The sequence below is a fragment of the Nicotiana tomentosiformis genome, chromosome 4 (assembly GCF_000390325.3).
Source record: "Nicotiana tomentosiformis chromosome 4, ASM39032v3, whole genome shotgun sequence".
NCBI classification, from domain to species: Eukaryota; Viridiplantae; Streptophyta; class Magnoliopsida; order Solanales; family Solanaceae; genus Nicotiana; species Nicotiana tomentosiformis.
In genome coordinates, this window is record NC_090815.1 from 55,084,482 (window position 1) to 55,101,074 (window position 16,593).

The window sequence follows — 16,593 nt, forward strand, 5'->3', positions numbered from 1 at the left end:
ACAAGCTACGGACTCGAATGCGATACATAAGGAAAATGAACTCTGGAAAGAACTACTCAACCCGCGTAGCTAATTTAAACAACCGAAAAGATGTTACAAACTTTCCTCAAAAAATGAGAAACAAAACACATACGGATAGATATGGGGAACTGTACTCAATATCACACTGTTGCGGCGTGCAACCCGATCCACGCATGATACCCGTGGCGGCGTGCCACCCGATTCAAATAACATATCCGAGGTGGTGTGCCACCCAATCCAACCATATACCCGTGGCGGCGTACCACCTGATCCACACATAATAATCTAAAGAAAACACACATCGAGTTGTAACGCTTATACTCAAGAAATGCCTGAATATCAACCATATGCACGCCAAGTGCATAATGCAAATCTGGGGGAGACGGGTAGCGTCATATGCTATAAAATTCAAGAACAACTATGGTGCGATATATGATCTGCGTCTTGAGAGCCATCCTGCTCACATAATACCACAAACTATATGGGATCTCAATATGAGTGCGAATATTCAACTGTCTCACAACCCACACGGCACAATCGAGTATTACATGAAATAACTGACGATAGAAATAACATCCAAGGCCTGAAGACCCCTCCAAAAATAACATACACGTACCTCAAGCTGATTCATATCATACCTCACTGGGCTAATAACCTTTCAAGGATCCACAATAACCCTTTTTCCCATGACACACAAGAACAACCGTCAATCCAGAACAAACTTTCACAGTCCACAATCAAATGAACCGAGCGCCCTTCAGGCATAAATTCTCACATTAGCGATAGTACCACAATCTTCATACTTGATTTTAAATCTTTAATCAATCAGGTGACTACATGTCACATCTATACAATCTTCCCGTTGGACGCACTCCCACAACTTTTTGCACCAGGTAACAAATCTGCACCTCCATACTACTGGCCACTCTAATGCTGTAAAGCAAATCAAAAATCCGTAACTCAGTACATAGAGCCTCTTACACAGGACACCGATCTCAGGTGACGAAAAAAAAATAATACCAGCTTACTCTAAACATCTGGATTCTTCCCGGCTCATCCGAGCCCTTGACATTCTTGTCGACCTCAACTGCAACCTTGATCCTCAACCTCCAACTCCCATGCTGCTCACTGCACCTAACATACCAGTACACAAGAGTACAATAATTTCATCATAACTCCCGAACCACCAATAGGGAACATATTTCATCATATGGAAACCTTTCATTTAACTCATTTCAGGAGAACCCCTGCCACACGTGAGTGAATTCCCATAGTTTGAAGGACGAATGCTGGAGGGCAGCTTTTTAGAGCGGGCGCTCTGTGCGGTATTTTTTATGTAATCGCAGAAAATACAACCCCCACGTAGCGGTCTAAACCACCATATCCCTTCCGAGATCCATCTACACATAACATGCCATAATAACTGATTACCTCCAAATAAATCAAATTATGGCAGCCGTCAAGCCTCGCACGTACCACCACAACAACCTGTAAAACTTCACGCTAAAGAAACTAATCACTGCCACAATCATGCTAATTCAACCATTACTAACCGACCTCGCTTCTTCCAATTGAATCTCTACTTGCCTTAGAAATAATAATAATAATAGCTTCATTCAAATGTAACGAACTAAATCCGCACTCGTCCTGAGTGACCCCATTTCACGAGACCACATTGTCTCAATACCCATGAACTATTTCATGTTCTCCTTAAGCGCACAATAGCATCGCCAACTAGTACACCCATTCTACAAGGCCCTTTCGCGAATCCAAAGTTACTTCTTCCCATTTCTCAAATGCTACACCGTAGATCGAAGATAATGTAGAACACTCCAAGCCACCTTTCATAATCCTCTGCAACAGCTGGATACTTATCCATATTATGGACTCAAAATCCTTAACCTTTGAATCCATTAGGCCCGTTGTTGAGAGTCACCCACTCTGACTTGTCCCCGAATATAATCAAACTCCAAGGCCCTGTTAGCACATGAACACCCTCTCGAAGAAGCAACCAACTGAATTTCATTTCTTATACACCACTTCCACACGAAGCATAGACTCTGAGTCTTCCCAAAACCTAAACATAAATCGATAAGGCCAAATATAGAACACCTTCCTCAAATCCCTTGCTCGATCTACCATAGATGTTTTATTTTCCTTAATCATGGTAACCCAACAATACATCGATAACTGAAAACCGCACTAGTTGACAACTACACAATCCAATCACAGACGGTGGGTGTAACGACCCGGCCGGTCGTTTCGAGAGTTATAGTCCCGTATTCCCCATTGCTGCTTCCTTTTGTGCTTTTCAGCTATATTATGATATATCGGGTTAGTTGGTTTGGGTCCGGAGTAGTTTCGTAGTGAATTGAGACACTTAGTCTCTAAAGCAGAAGCTTAAATTGGAAAAGTCAACCGGACATTAACTTATGTGTAAAAGATCTCGTATTTGAATTTTGATGGTTTCGTTATCTCTGTTAGGTGATTTTGGACTTGGGAGCACGTTCAGAATGAGATTTGGAGGCTCGTGGTAGAATTAGGCTAGAATTGGCGAAAGTTAAAATTTTGGCAATTTTGATCGGTAGTGGAAATTTTGATATCAGGGTCAGAAAAAAATTCTGGAAGTTGGATTAGGTTCGTGCTGTTATTTTTGACTTGTGTGTAAAATTTGAGGTCATTCGGACGTGGTTTAACGAGTTTCGGCATCGTTGGTGGAATTCGGAAGTTTAGAAGTCCTTAGGTTTGAATCCGAGTGTAATTTGGTATTTTGATGTTGTTTTGAGTGATTTTATGATTTGTCTAAGTTCGTATGATGTTGTGGGATATGTTGGTATATTTGGTTGAGGTCCCGAGAGCCTTGGGGTGATTCCGGGTGATCAACGTAGCAAGTTTGGAAATTGGAGGAATTGCTGAAGTTAAACTCAACTGTCATAATCGCACCTGCGGATGTCTCATTGTAGGTGCGAGCCCGCAGAAGCGAGCAAGAGATCGCAAATGCTTGATTGGAGGAGATGGGCAGAAGGCTCAGGTGCGAGAAGGCTGTCACATCTATGAGCCCGCAGGTGCGAGACCTGGGGCGCAGATGCGGAGAGGAGGAATTTGGCTGGCGTCGCAGAAGTGGAGGGAGATGCGCAGGTGCCCCTTCGCAAGTGAGAGATTTGGCCGCAGATGCAAAACCTGGGATCTTAAGTGAGTTCCGCAGCTACGATGGAAATTCCGCAGGTGCGGCATCGCAAAAGCGGAAAAAGGGGCCGCAGGTGCGGTTTCACTGGGCATAATGTATAAAAAGGGGACTTCGTGATTTTTGCTCATTTCCACCATTTTCAATTCGTACTTTGGAGATTTTGGGGTGATATTTTAAGGGGATTCAAGGGTTATCACAGAAGTAAGTTGCTTGAGCTCTAATACTCCTAGCTATGGTGCTTTCCCGTTGATTTCTCATCTAATTAGTGTGATTTTGAAGTGAAAATTGGGGGTTAGGGCTTGGGATTTTGGAGAGTGTAATTTGAGGATTTGAGGGACCAAATGATGTCGGATTTTGATGAATTTCATATGGTTAGACTTGTGAGTGAATGGGCTTTCGGGTTTTGTGACTTTTGTCAGATTTCGAGACGTGGGCTTGGGGGTCGGATTTGAGTCGATTTCGGGTTTTGAGTCTAATTTAGTAGTTTTCTTATGGAACTGATTCCTTTAGCATATATTTATGGTATTGTACTGTTTGTGGCTAGATTCGGGACGCTCGGGGGCCGATTTGAGAGGCAAGGGCATTGCGGAGTAGAGATTTGCTCGGATTGAGGTAAGTAACGGTTGTAAATCTAGTCCTGAGGGTATGAAACCCCGGATGTTTTTTGTGTCATGTTACTATTTAGAGGTGCCGCACATGCTAGTTGACGGGAGTGTGGGCATGCACCATTGGGGATTTGTGACTTGGTCCATCCCGTAGCAACTGTAAAGTTGAACAACCTGTTGTAGCTTTATGCTCTTTATGTGCTTTAGAAAGATTTACTGTAAATCATGCTAGATACCATGTCTAGGCCTTATGCCAGTATTGTTTGGACCCTTAGAGGTCATTTCTTGCTGTCCTCTCACTGCTTTAGTTGATATCCCGTACTCAGTCATGTTCATACATTTTTATATCATAGCTCAGTCTCTGTTATTCTACTTGTTGCATCATGTTAATGTTGTTTGGGTTGATTTCTTTGATTTCTGAGAGCCCGAGAGACTGGAGAGGTTTATGACTGAGTAAGGCCGAGTGCCTGTTTGTGAGGTATTGCACCTTAGCACGTGAGTTTTCCGTGCAAATTCTGATATGATATTATAGCACGTGAGTTGTCCGTGCAGCACATGAGTTGTCCGTGCAGATTATAGCGCTTGGGTTGTAGGAGCCCCTTCGGAGTCTGAACACCCCAAGTGAGCGCAGGTACCTAGTGAGTGCGAGTGCCGAGTGCTGAGCGATTGTGAGGCATGAGTGATTGTGAGGCTTGAGTGATTGTGAGGTTGGAGTGATTGGGATGACTGAGTGATGTTAGCCCGAGGGGCAGTACATGATTTCATCATCCATGCTCATAGTTGCTTTGAGTCCTTGTTTGAGAACTGTTGAAAGATATTTCTGATTGTCTTATTTGAACTTGATTTAAACAAACTAATTTGACTTAAACTCCGGTTCCATAGCATGTCGCACCTTACTTAATTCTTGTGATATGAACGGTACTTGCATTTAGGTCGTCACTACTTCTCAGCCTTTATTTATTTTTGTTACTTACTGAGTTGATGTACTCATGTTACTCCCTGCACCTTGTGTGTAGATCTAGGCATTATTGGTCACGGTAGCGGCTGCTGATATTCCTGTAGCTGATCATTAGAGTTAGCAAGGTAGCTGCCAGGCGATCGCAACCCTATTTTCTCCTTCTTTATTGTCCCTCTTAGTTGTATTTTGGATTTTTCCTAGACTATGTTAGTCTTATTGTTGTCGGACCAGTTTTTAGTAGTTGCTCACGACTTAGTGACACCTCGATGTTTGGGGCTTTTTTATTCCGCATTTCTATTTTTGAGTTCAACCCTTGTTTCTTTTATGAAATTCTGCTATACAAGACGCCTTTTGGCATATCTTTTAATGAATTGTTGTACTATTGTGGTAGTCTGCTGGCTTAGTACTATCGATAGGCGCCATCACGATAGGTTGTGAGGCATGAGTGATTGCGAGTGCCGAGTTCTGAGTGATGAGCGATTATGAGGCATGGGTGATTGTGTGGCTTGCGTGATTGTGAGGTTGGAGTGATTGGGAGGACTGAGTGATGTTAGCCCGAGGGGCAGTACATGATTTCATCATCCATGCTCATAGTTGCTTTGAGTCCTTGTTTGAGAACATATTGAAAGATATTTCTGGTTGTCTTATTTGAACTTGATTTAAACAAACTGATTTGACTTAAACTCCGGTTGCATAGCATGCCGCACCTTACTAAATTCTTGTGATATGAACGGTACTCGCATTTAGCTCGTCACTACTTCTCAGCCTTTATTTATTTTTGTTACTTACTGAGTTGATGTACTCACATTACTCCCTGCACCTTGTGTGCAGATCTAGGCATTATTGGTCACGGTAGCGGCTGCTGATATTCCTGTAGCTGATCATTAGAGTTAGCAAGGTATCTGCCTGGCGATCGCAGCCCTGCTTTCTCCTTCTTTATCTCCCTCTTAGTTGTATTTTGGATTTTTCCCAGACTATGTTAGTCTTATTATTGTCGGACCAATTTTTAGTAGTTGTTCACGACTTAGTGACACCCCGATGTTTGAGGCTTTTTTATTCCGAATTTCTATTTTTGAGTTCAACCCTTGTTTCTTTTATGAAATTCTGCTATACAAGACGCCTTTTGTCATATCTTTTAATGAATTATTGTACTATTGTGGTAGTCGGCTGGCTTAGTACCATTGATAGGCGCCATCACGACAGGTTTGAGTCTAGAGTCATGACAAGTTGGTATCAGAGCCTAGGTTACATAGGTCTCACGAGTCATGAGCGGGTTTAGTAGAGTCTTGCGGATCGGTACGAAGACGTCTGTACTTATCTTCGAGAGGCTGTAGAACCTTTAGGAAAAATTCCACATTCTTGAATTCTTGTCGTGCGAATCTGTTGATTCTGGTAACTAAACATCTGTTGTTTCATTCTCTCACAGATGGTGAGGACTCGTACTACCGGACAGGATGGACAGCCACCAGTACCACCAGCCAGGGCCACGAGAAGCCGAGGTCACAGTAGAGGCCGTGGTAGGGGCAGAGGTGCAGCCAGCATAACAGCTGGGGAAGTACCTGCAGACCCACTAGTTTCCCCAAATCAGGATCAGATTCCAGTTGTTGATGCACCAGCTCACGCACCACCTATGCTTATTGTGATTCCAGGCCTTCAGGAGGCCCTAGCTCAGATTTTGATAGAGTATACCGGGTTTGCTCAGGCGGTCTCTATCTCGACGGCCGCAGCCACTTCTCAGGCTGGGGGAGGCACTCAAACTCCCGACGCTCGCACACCCGAGCAGGTTGTTCAGGGACTCCAGATACTGGGGGCACCACCAGCCCAGCGGGTTGCAGCTGCTCCGGACTATGTTGTTCCTGCTATGCCCGAGGATGATCAGCATAGGCTGGAGAGGTTTGGGAGACTCTAGTCTCCACCTTTCAGTAGCACAGAGAGAGAAGATGCTCAGGACTTCTTGGACAGGTGTCAAAGGATACTCCGTACAGCTGGTATTTTGGAGACTTGTGGGGTCTCATTCACTACTTTTCAGTTTTATGGGGCTGCACTTAGATGGTGGGAGACTTATGAGAGGCGTAGGCCTGTTGGCGCAGCACCCCTTACTTGGCAGCAGTTCTCCGTGGTCTTTTTAGAGAAGTTCGTGCCTCAGTCCCACAGAGAGGAGCTGCGCAGACAGTTTGAGTAGCTTCGCCAAGGTGATATGTCTGTGACACGGTATGAAATGCAATTCTCGGAGTTGGCCCGTCATGCTATCTGGTTGATTTCCACAGACAGGGAGAGGATCATGAGGTTTATAGATGGTCTCACTTTTCAACTGCGGTTGCTTATGACCAGAGAGAGGGTGTCTGGTGCTACATTTGATGAGGTTGTCGACATTGCTCGACAGATTGAGATGGTTCGCAGTCAGGAGAGGATTGAGAGGGAGGCCAAGAGGCCTAGAGGACAGGGAGGATTTAGTGGTGCTCCTTATGGGGGTCAGTTCCAGCACGGTAGAGGCCGTCCATTCAGGCATGCTCAGCCAGCCCGCCCAGTTCACCGTGTTGCATCTTCTGGAAATGGTTCTCATAGTGCTCATCAGGGCCACTCATCACTCAGTGCCCTTCCAGCCCAGAGTTCCTCCCGTGCTCCATCAGTTTAGGGCTCCTCTATGCTAGGTTCTTCTACCAGTTATCCCGGTGCTCGGGGCTCCCTTCAGTTCCCTCCACCAGCACCAGGGAGTTGTTTTAAGTGTGGGGAGTTTGGGCATATGTGGAGGTAGTTTCCTCGTCATCATGGAGGTCTATCTCGGCATAGGAGTCAGTATTCGACTTCAGCACCAGTTACTTCACCATCCGCCCAGTCAGCTCGGGGTGGAGGTCAGTGAGCTAGGGGTCGCCCTAGAGGGAGAGGCAGATCAGGGGTTGGCCAGGCCCGTTTCTATGTCCTCCCTGCCAGACCAAATGCTATTGCTTCAAATATTGTGATTACAGGTATTGTCTCGGTTTGTCACAGAGATGCCTTTGTATTATTTGACCCTGGTTCCACTTATTCATATGTTTCCTCGTATTTCGCTCATTTTTTGGATATGCCTGTGAGTCTCTAGTCTTGTCTGTTCATGTATCTACTCCGGTAGGCGATACTATTGTTGTGGACCGCGTGTATCGGTCATGTGTGGTGTCTATTGGGAATATGGAGACCCGAGTGAACCTTTTACTGCTCAGTATGGTTGACTTTGATGTGATATTGGATATGTATTGGTTATCTCCATGTCATGCTTTTCTAGATTGTCACGCTAAGACAGTGACATTGGCGATGCCGGGATTTCCGAGGGTTGAGTGGAGTGGTTCTATAAATTATGTACCTAGTAGGGTAATTTCATATTTAAAGGCTCAGCGTATGGTTGAGAAGGGTTGCCTATCTTATTTGGCGTTTGTGAGGGATGTTAGTGCAGAGACTACTGCCATTGATTCTGTTCCGGTGGTACGTAATTTTCCGGATGTGTTTCCTACAGACCTGCCGGGCATGCCACTTGACAGGGATATTGACTTTGGTATTGATTTGGTGCCGGGCACTCAGCCCATTTTTATTCCACCGTATCTTATGGCACCGGCGGAATTGAAGGAACAACTTCAGGAACTCCTTGATAAGGGGTTTATTCGGCCTAGTGTGTCACCTTGGGGTGCACCGGTTCTATTTGTAAAGAAGAAGGATGGTTCCATGAGGATGTGCGTTGATTACAAGCAGTTGAACAAGGTCACAGTCAAGAACAAGTATCTTGCCTCGTATTGATGATTTATTTGACCAGCTTCAGGGAGTGAGGGTGTTCTCCAAGATTGATTTGAGGTCCTGGTATCACCAACTGAAGATTCGGGATTCGGATATTCTTAAGACAACTTTTAGGACCCGATATGGCCATTATGAGTTCTTAGTGATGTCTTTTGGCCTGACCAATGCCCAGCATCGTTCATGCATTTGATGAACAGTGTATTCCAGCCCTATTTAGACTCATTCGTTATTGAATTCATTGATGACATCCTGGTGCACTCTCGTAGCCAGGAGGAGCATGCTCAATATCTGAGGATTGTATTACAGAGATTGAGGGAGGAGAAGATTTATGCAAAGTTCTCCAAGTATGAGTTTTGGCTCGGTTCAGTAGCATTCTTGGGGCACGTGGTGTCCAGTGAGGGTATTCAGGTGGATCCGAAGAAGATAGAGGTGGTGCAGAGTTGGCCTAAACCGTCCTGAGAAACGGAGATTAGGAGCTTCCTTGGTTTGGCGGGCTATTACCGTCGCTTTGTGGAGGGATTTTCATCTATTACATCGCCCTTGACCAAATTGACTCAAACGGGTGCTCCATTCAGGTGGTCGGATGAGTGTGAGGAGAGCTTCCAGAAGCTCAAAACTGCCTTGACCACAGCTCCAGTGTTAGTTCTGCCATCAGTTTCAGGTTCTTACACTGTGTATTGTGATACCTCGAGGGTAGGTATTGGATGTGTTCTGATGCAGGAGGGTAGGGTGATTGCCTATGCCTCGCGCTAGTTGAAGACCCATGAGAAGAACTATCCTGTCCACGATCTTGAGTTAGCAGCCATTGTTCACGCCTTGAAGATTTGGCGTCATTATTTGTATGGGGTTCATTGTGAGATCTATACTGATCACCGGAGTTCGCAGCATCTGTTTAAGCAGAAGGATCTTAATTTGCTTTAGTGGAGATGGTTAGAGCTTCTCAAGGACTATGATATCATTATTTTATACCATCCGGGGAAGGCCAATGTGGTGGCCGATGCCTTGAGTCACCGGGCAGAGAGTTTAGGGAGTTTAGCATATCTCCCAGCAGCAGAGAGACCCTTGGCATTGGATGTTCAGGCCCTAGCAGGTCAGCTTGTCAGATTGGATATTTCGGAGCAGAGTCAGGTATTGGCTTGTGTGGTCTCTAGGTCTTCTCTTTATGATCGTGTTAGGGAGCGTCAGTATGATGACCCCCACCTGCTCGTTCTTCAAGATAGGGTTCAGTGAGGTGATGCCAGAGATGTGACTATTGGTGATGATGGCATGTTGAGGATTCAGGGCCGGATATGTGTGCCTAATGTAGATGGGCTCATGGAGTTGATTCTTGAGGAGTCCCACAGCTCGCGGTATTCCATCCATCCGGGTGCCGCAAAGATGTACCATGATTTGAGGCAGCACTATTGGTGGAGGCGGATGAAGAAGGATATAGTTGGGTTTGTGGCTCGGTATCTCAACTGTCAGCAGGTTAAGTATGAATATCAGAGATCGGGTGGCTTGCTTCAGAGGTTAGAAATCCCAAAGTGGAAGTGGGAGCAAATCACCATGGACTTCGTAGTTGGGCTCCCACGGACTTCGAGGCAGTTCGATGCTATTTGGGTAATTGTGGATCGGCTGACCAAGTCCACGTACTTCATTCCAGTTGGTACTACTTACTCTTCAGAGCGGTTGGCGGATACTTACATCCGAGAGATTGTTCGCCTGCATGGTGTCCCAGTTTCCATCATTTTAGATAGGGGCACTCAGTTTATATCGCAGTTTTGGAGGGCCGTGCAGCGAGAGTTGGGTACTCATGTTTAGTTGAGCACAACTTTTCACCCTCAGACGGACGGGTAGTCCGAGCACACTATTCAGATATTGGAGGACATGTTGCGCGCTTGCGTCATTGACTTTGGGGGTTCATGGGATCAGTTTCTGCCGCTCGCGAAGTTTTCATATAATAACAGTTATTAGTCGAGCATTTAGATGGCTATGTATGAGGCTTTATATAGGAGTAGGTGTAGATCTCCAGTAGGATGGTTTGAGCCGGGTGAGGCTAGGATCTTGAGTATAGACTTGGTCCAGGATTCATTAGATAAGGTGAAATTGATTCAGGAGCAGCTTCGCATGGTGCAGTCTAGGCAGAAGAGCTACACGGATAGGAAGGTCTATGATGTGTCTTTTATGGTTGGGGAGAAGGTTTTGCTGAAGGTATCACCCATGAAGGGTGTTATGAGGTTTGGGAAGAGGGGCAAGTTGAGCCCCCGATTTATTGGGCCTTTTGAGGTGCTTCAGAGGATAGGGGAGGTGGCTTATCAGCTTGCCTTGCCACCCAGCTTGTCGAGTGTGCATCCAGTATTTCATGTTTCTATGCTCCGGAAGTATGTTGGAAATCCGTCCCATGTTTTGGATTTCATCACGGTTCAGTTGGAGGGTGATATGACTTATGATATGGAGCCGATTGCCATTTTGGATCGGCAGATTCGGAAGTTGATGTCAAAGGATATAGCTTCAGTGAAAGTACAGTGGAGAGGTCAGCCTCTGGAGGAGGCCACTTGGGAGACCGAGCGGGAGATGCGGAGAAGATATCCACAACTATTTGAGACTCCAGGTATATTTCTAGACCCGTTCGAGGACGATTGGTTGTTTAAGAGGGGGAGGATGTAACGTCCCGACCGGTCATTTCGAGAGTTATAGCCCTATTTTCCCAATTTATTTTCAGCTATATTATGATATATCGGGTTAGTTGGTTTGGGTCCGAAGTTGTTTCGGAGTGAATTGAGACACTTAGTCTCTAAAGTAGAAGCTTAAGTTGGAAAACTCAACCGGACGTTGACTTATGTGTAAACGAATTCAGATTTGAATTTTGATTGTTACGTTAGCTCCGTTAGGTGATTTTGGACTTGGGAGCGCGTTCAGAATAAGATTTGGAGGCCCGTGGTAGAGTTAAGCTTGAACTGGCGAAAGTTAGAATTTTGGCGATTTTGGTCGGTAGTGAAAATTTTGATATCGGGGTCGGAATGGAATTCCGGAAGTTAGAATAGGTTCGTGGTATTATTTTTTTCACTTTTGTGTAAAATTTGAGGTCATTCAGACGTGGTTTAGCGGGTTTCGGCATCGTTGGTGGAATTCAGACGTTTAGAAGTCCTTAGGCTTGAATCCGAGTGTAATTTGGTGTTTTGATGTTGTTTTGAGTGATTTGATGATTTGTCTAAGTTCGTATGATGTTGTGGGATATGTTGGTATGTTTGGTTGAGGTCGCGAGGGCCTCGGGGTGATTCCAAGTAATCAACAGAGCAAGTTTGGAAATTGGAGGAATTACTAAAGTTGAACTCAGCTGTCATAATCGCACCTGCGGATGTCACATCGCAGGTGCGAGCACGCAGAAGGGAGCGGGAGATCGCAGATGCGAGATTGGAGAAGCTGGGTAGAAGGCACAATTGCGAGAAGGATGTCGCATCTGCGAGCCCGCAGGTGTGAGACCTGGGGCGTAGATGCGGAGAAGAGGAATTTGGCTGGCGTCGCAGAAGCAGAGGGAGATACGCAGGTGTGCCTTCGCAGGTGCGAGATTTGGCCGCAGATGCGGAACCTGGGATCTTAAGTAAGTTCCGCACCTACGATGGAAATTCCGCAGGTGCGACGTCGCAGAAGCGGAAAAAGGGGCCGCAGGTGCGGTTTTACTGGGCAAAATGTATAAAAAAGGGACTTCGTGATTTTTGCTCATTTCCACCATTTTCAATTCAGACTTTGGAGCTTTTGGGGTCAGATTTGATGGAGATTCAAGGGTTTTCACAGAGGTAAGTTGCTTGAGCTCTAATACACTAGCTATGGTGCTTTCCCGTTGATTTCTCATCTAATTAGTCGGGTTTTGAAGTGAAAATTGGGGGTTAGGGCTTGGATTTTGGAGAGTGTAATTTGAGGATTTGGGGAACCAAATGATGTCGAATTTTGATGAATTTCATATGGTTAGACTCGTGAGTGAATGGACTTTCAGGTTTTGTGACTTTTGTCGGATTTTGAGACGTGGGCCTGGGGTCGGATTTGAGTCGATTTAGGGTTTTGAGTCTAATTTAGTAGTTTTCTTATGGAATTGATTCCTTTAGCATATATTAATGGTATTGTTACATCCCATGCTTCGTACGTGAAAGTAAACCATAAATAAATTGATATAAGCTCGGAAATGAGATGTCACATCCCGTATTTTCGTACGTTAAAATTTTGTCGTAAGTTAATCGACGTAAGTTCGGGAATGAGATTATTTTGAGATTATAAGTATTATGCTACTCAAACAAGTGATGAGTAAATTCGTGAAGGTGAGAGGGTAAGCAAATCAAAGAAAATAAATTTTTGTCGAAGTTTGACATTTTGAGATAAAATACGATCCAAGCTATTTATGGACTAGTGTCATACAAGGTACCACATGACCATAACAGAAAGGTGTGCAAAGTGTGTTAAAAGTGAGTAGTATTTTAAGTAATTTGAGATAATTCCTAATTATGTAAATAATAGGATAATTATTGGATAATGGGGGAATTAACAAGTTAATTAATAATGAGTGGATGATTAATTAAAGTCTTTAGACAAAGACTAAGGCATTAACGTGGCAGCCACATACATGAGCCATTAAGCGACTCTTGAACAACTTTGCAAGGTGGCAATCTTTAAAGAAATGATTGAAAGATGACTTCTCAAATTCAAGATTTGCATTACTCACAAAGATATGGAATTCAGAAAAAAAAGCCATAAAGACTCTAACGTTATTGCTTCAGTAGGTATCTTACAAGGTTGTGATCAAATTCACAAAGTGATCATACGGAATTTTCTACAAAAATTCATACGAGATTTCATAAAGTAATAGCAACGAGATTTTGCAATTCTAAGGGAGTACGGTGCAATCTTTCTCAAGAATATCATACGGATATTTCCCTACTCCGATCTTACCGTCACGAATTTTGTCACAATTGTCGTGTGCTAGAAGGGTTGTCCAGAGAACCGGATCAGGTATGTTAAGGTTAAGCCCTTCCTTCATTTTGGCATGATCTCGTAATTACATGTGTTTGATAACGAGGAATAAAGAGAAGTTCATACTCCCGAATTTATATACATTATCCTAGTCTCATAAATTACAATATTCTCCTTATCGGGACTTCATATTTAATTGAGTATTGTCTTCTTCCAGTTAAGAGAGTAGAGAGCCTATATATAGAGTATTACAGTATTTTCATTACCATCGAGCTATAATCGATGGGCAGCCCCCTATTGGGCAACCTCTGATTAGTTGGTAAGTTATATACCGAGCCTGCTGTGGCGGAGCGCCTATGAGCGAGCCCAGTTGGCCGAGATACAGAGCCTAGTATGGACGAGCACCTATGAGCGAGCCTACTACAATAGAGCAGTTCTATATATACCGAGCCTTATAGGGCCGGACAACTATTTTACTTACTATATTGAGAGAGTTGAGTCAGTATCAACAGGTGAGTATATCTTTAGATTATTTTTGACTCCCAGTTACATTCAGTTATTATATCATCAGTTCAGTTTCAGCTTTCAATATATTTCCTTACATACTCAGTACATTATTTGTACTGACGTCCCTTTTGCCTTGGAATGCTGCATTACATGCCCATAGGTCTCGATAGACAGGTCGAGAGTCCTCCAAGTAGGCGATCAGCTCAGTGGAAGATGTTGGTGCACTCCATTTGCTCCGGAGTTGCTTGTTTGTTCAGTATGATTTAGATGAGTATTGTTTGGTATGGCGGGGCTCTGTCCCTAGCCTTATGACAATTATGTATTCTTAGAGTCTTGTCGACAGATGTCATGTACGTAAAAGATTGTATGGCCTTGTCGGCCTATGTTCAGTGTACGAGTGGTTATTTTGGTCTTATAGGCCCATATGTCTTATGTATAAGTTGGTATTACATGTTGTATTCTACCTATCTCACGGCAGCCTCTCCGGCTCAGTTATCTATGATAGTATGATACGCAAAGATATGTTACGTTGGTACTCAGTTGAGTAAGGTACCGGGTGCCCGTCGCGGCCCATCAGTTTGGGTCGTGACAGGTATTGTACTGCTTGTGGCTAGATTCGGGACGCTCGGAGGCCGATTCGAGAGGCAAGAGCATTGCGGAGTAGAGATTTGCTCGGATTAAGGTAAGTAACGGTTGTAAATCTAGTCCTGAGGGTATGAAACCCCGGATATTTTTGTGTCATGTGACTATTTGGAGGTGACGCACATGCTAGGTGATGGGCATGTGGGCGTGCACCATTGGGAATTTATGACTTGGTCCATCCAGTAGCAACTGTAAAGTTGAACAACCTATTGTAGCTATATGCTCTTTATGTGCTTTAGAAAGATTTACTGTAAATCATGCTAGATACCATGTCTAGGCCTTATGCCAGTATTGCTTGGACCCTTAGAGGTTGTTTCTTGCTGTCCTTTCACTGCTTTAGTTGATATCCCGTACTCAGCCATGTTCATGAATTCTTACATCATAGCTCAGTCTCTGTTATTCTACTTAATGTTGTTTGGGCTGATTTCTTTGATTTCTGAGAGCTCGAGAGACTGGAGAGGTTTATGACTGAGTGAGGCCGAGGGCCTATTTGTGAGGTATTGCACCTTAGCACGTGAGTTGTCCGAGCGGATTCTGATATTATATTATAGCACGTGAGTTGTCCGTGAAGCACGTGCGTTGTCCGTGCAGATTATAGCGCTGATATTCCTGTAGCTGATCATTTGAGTTATCAAGGTAGCTGCTTGGCGATCGCAGCCCTACTTTCTCCTTCTTTATCTCCCCCTTAGTTGTATTTTGCATTTTTCCCAGACTATGCTAGTCTTATTGTTGTCGGGCCAGTTTTTAGTAGTTGCTTATGACTAAGTGACGCCCCGATGTTTGGGGCTTTTTCATTCCGCAATTCTATTTTTGAGTTCAACCCTTGTTTCTTTTATGAAATTCTACTATACAAGACGCCTTTTGGCATATCTTTGAATGAATTGTTGTAGTATTGTGGGAGTCGGCTGGCCTAGTACCATCGATAGGTGCCATCACAACAGGTTTGAGTCTTGGGTCTTGATAGTGGGGCTCTCCCAATTAGCCTGAATCTACCATTGCATAACCCTGGAACCCGCCAAGATTTCTTATGTTAAACATTTCATGAACATTCTGAATCCCTAGCCACATTCACGTATTCGACCTCTTACTGGATAACCAGTAAAATTCTTCATAGAAGCTTCATCAACACCACGCAACCGCTAACCTGCTCACAAGAGATATCACACCTGTGGAAATTCCATGCCGACATCCTCCAACAACGCTGCCCCGAGTACAATTACCACGAAGCCAATAAACCATCCTGAGCCTGTGCTCATTCACCAGCTTTACAAGTCCGTTCACTCCTCATGGACATTAACTAAGGGTGCTAGAATATATTCCAATCTAGAGTCGTGTTGTATCCTGCTTCAGGTTAAGCAACGCCCTCCTGTAACACCCAATCTTCTTCAATATAGCAGCCCATATTCCAAATTAAGCCCGTAGACCTAGTCATTGTCCACCTTAAATCCCAAATCACTCTATCTTCCCCCAAGGCATGTGGCTCTCCTACCACAGAACTCGTATGATACTCTGCCACTCTCCCACTTTAGTCAAACCCTCTCTTCTAAGCGACTAATCGACTTCTGTTTCCTTACACTTGGCCTTCTAGAAGTTTAACCACCGCAAGACACCTCTCACATGTCCTTCCTCATCCTTTGCCGCCCAGTTGCTTCCTTAACTCAAAATTCATCTCTGTAGCACCCGAACGAACAGATCACCACCAACTCTAAACCTCCCCGAAGATCATCTTCCTTGAGCCATCAACATTAGGATTACCGATTCGATTCTAAACCACAGAACACTGCGACATCTGACAGCCGCTTCCCCGGCACCATTCACAATACTCTGCCCCAAAGGCAATTTGAAGAAGGCTATAACACCAGCGAACTTAACACATTTATTCAAGGACAACGACACCACATCTCGGATGAATTTTCCACTACACTTGAAAATACCATGTCTCGTTACTCCATCAATCCAACCTGAACATT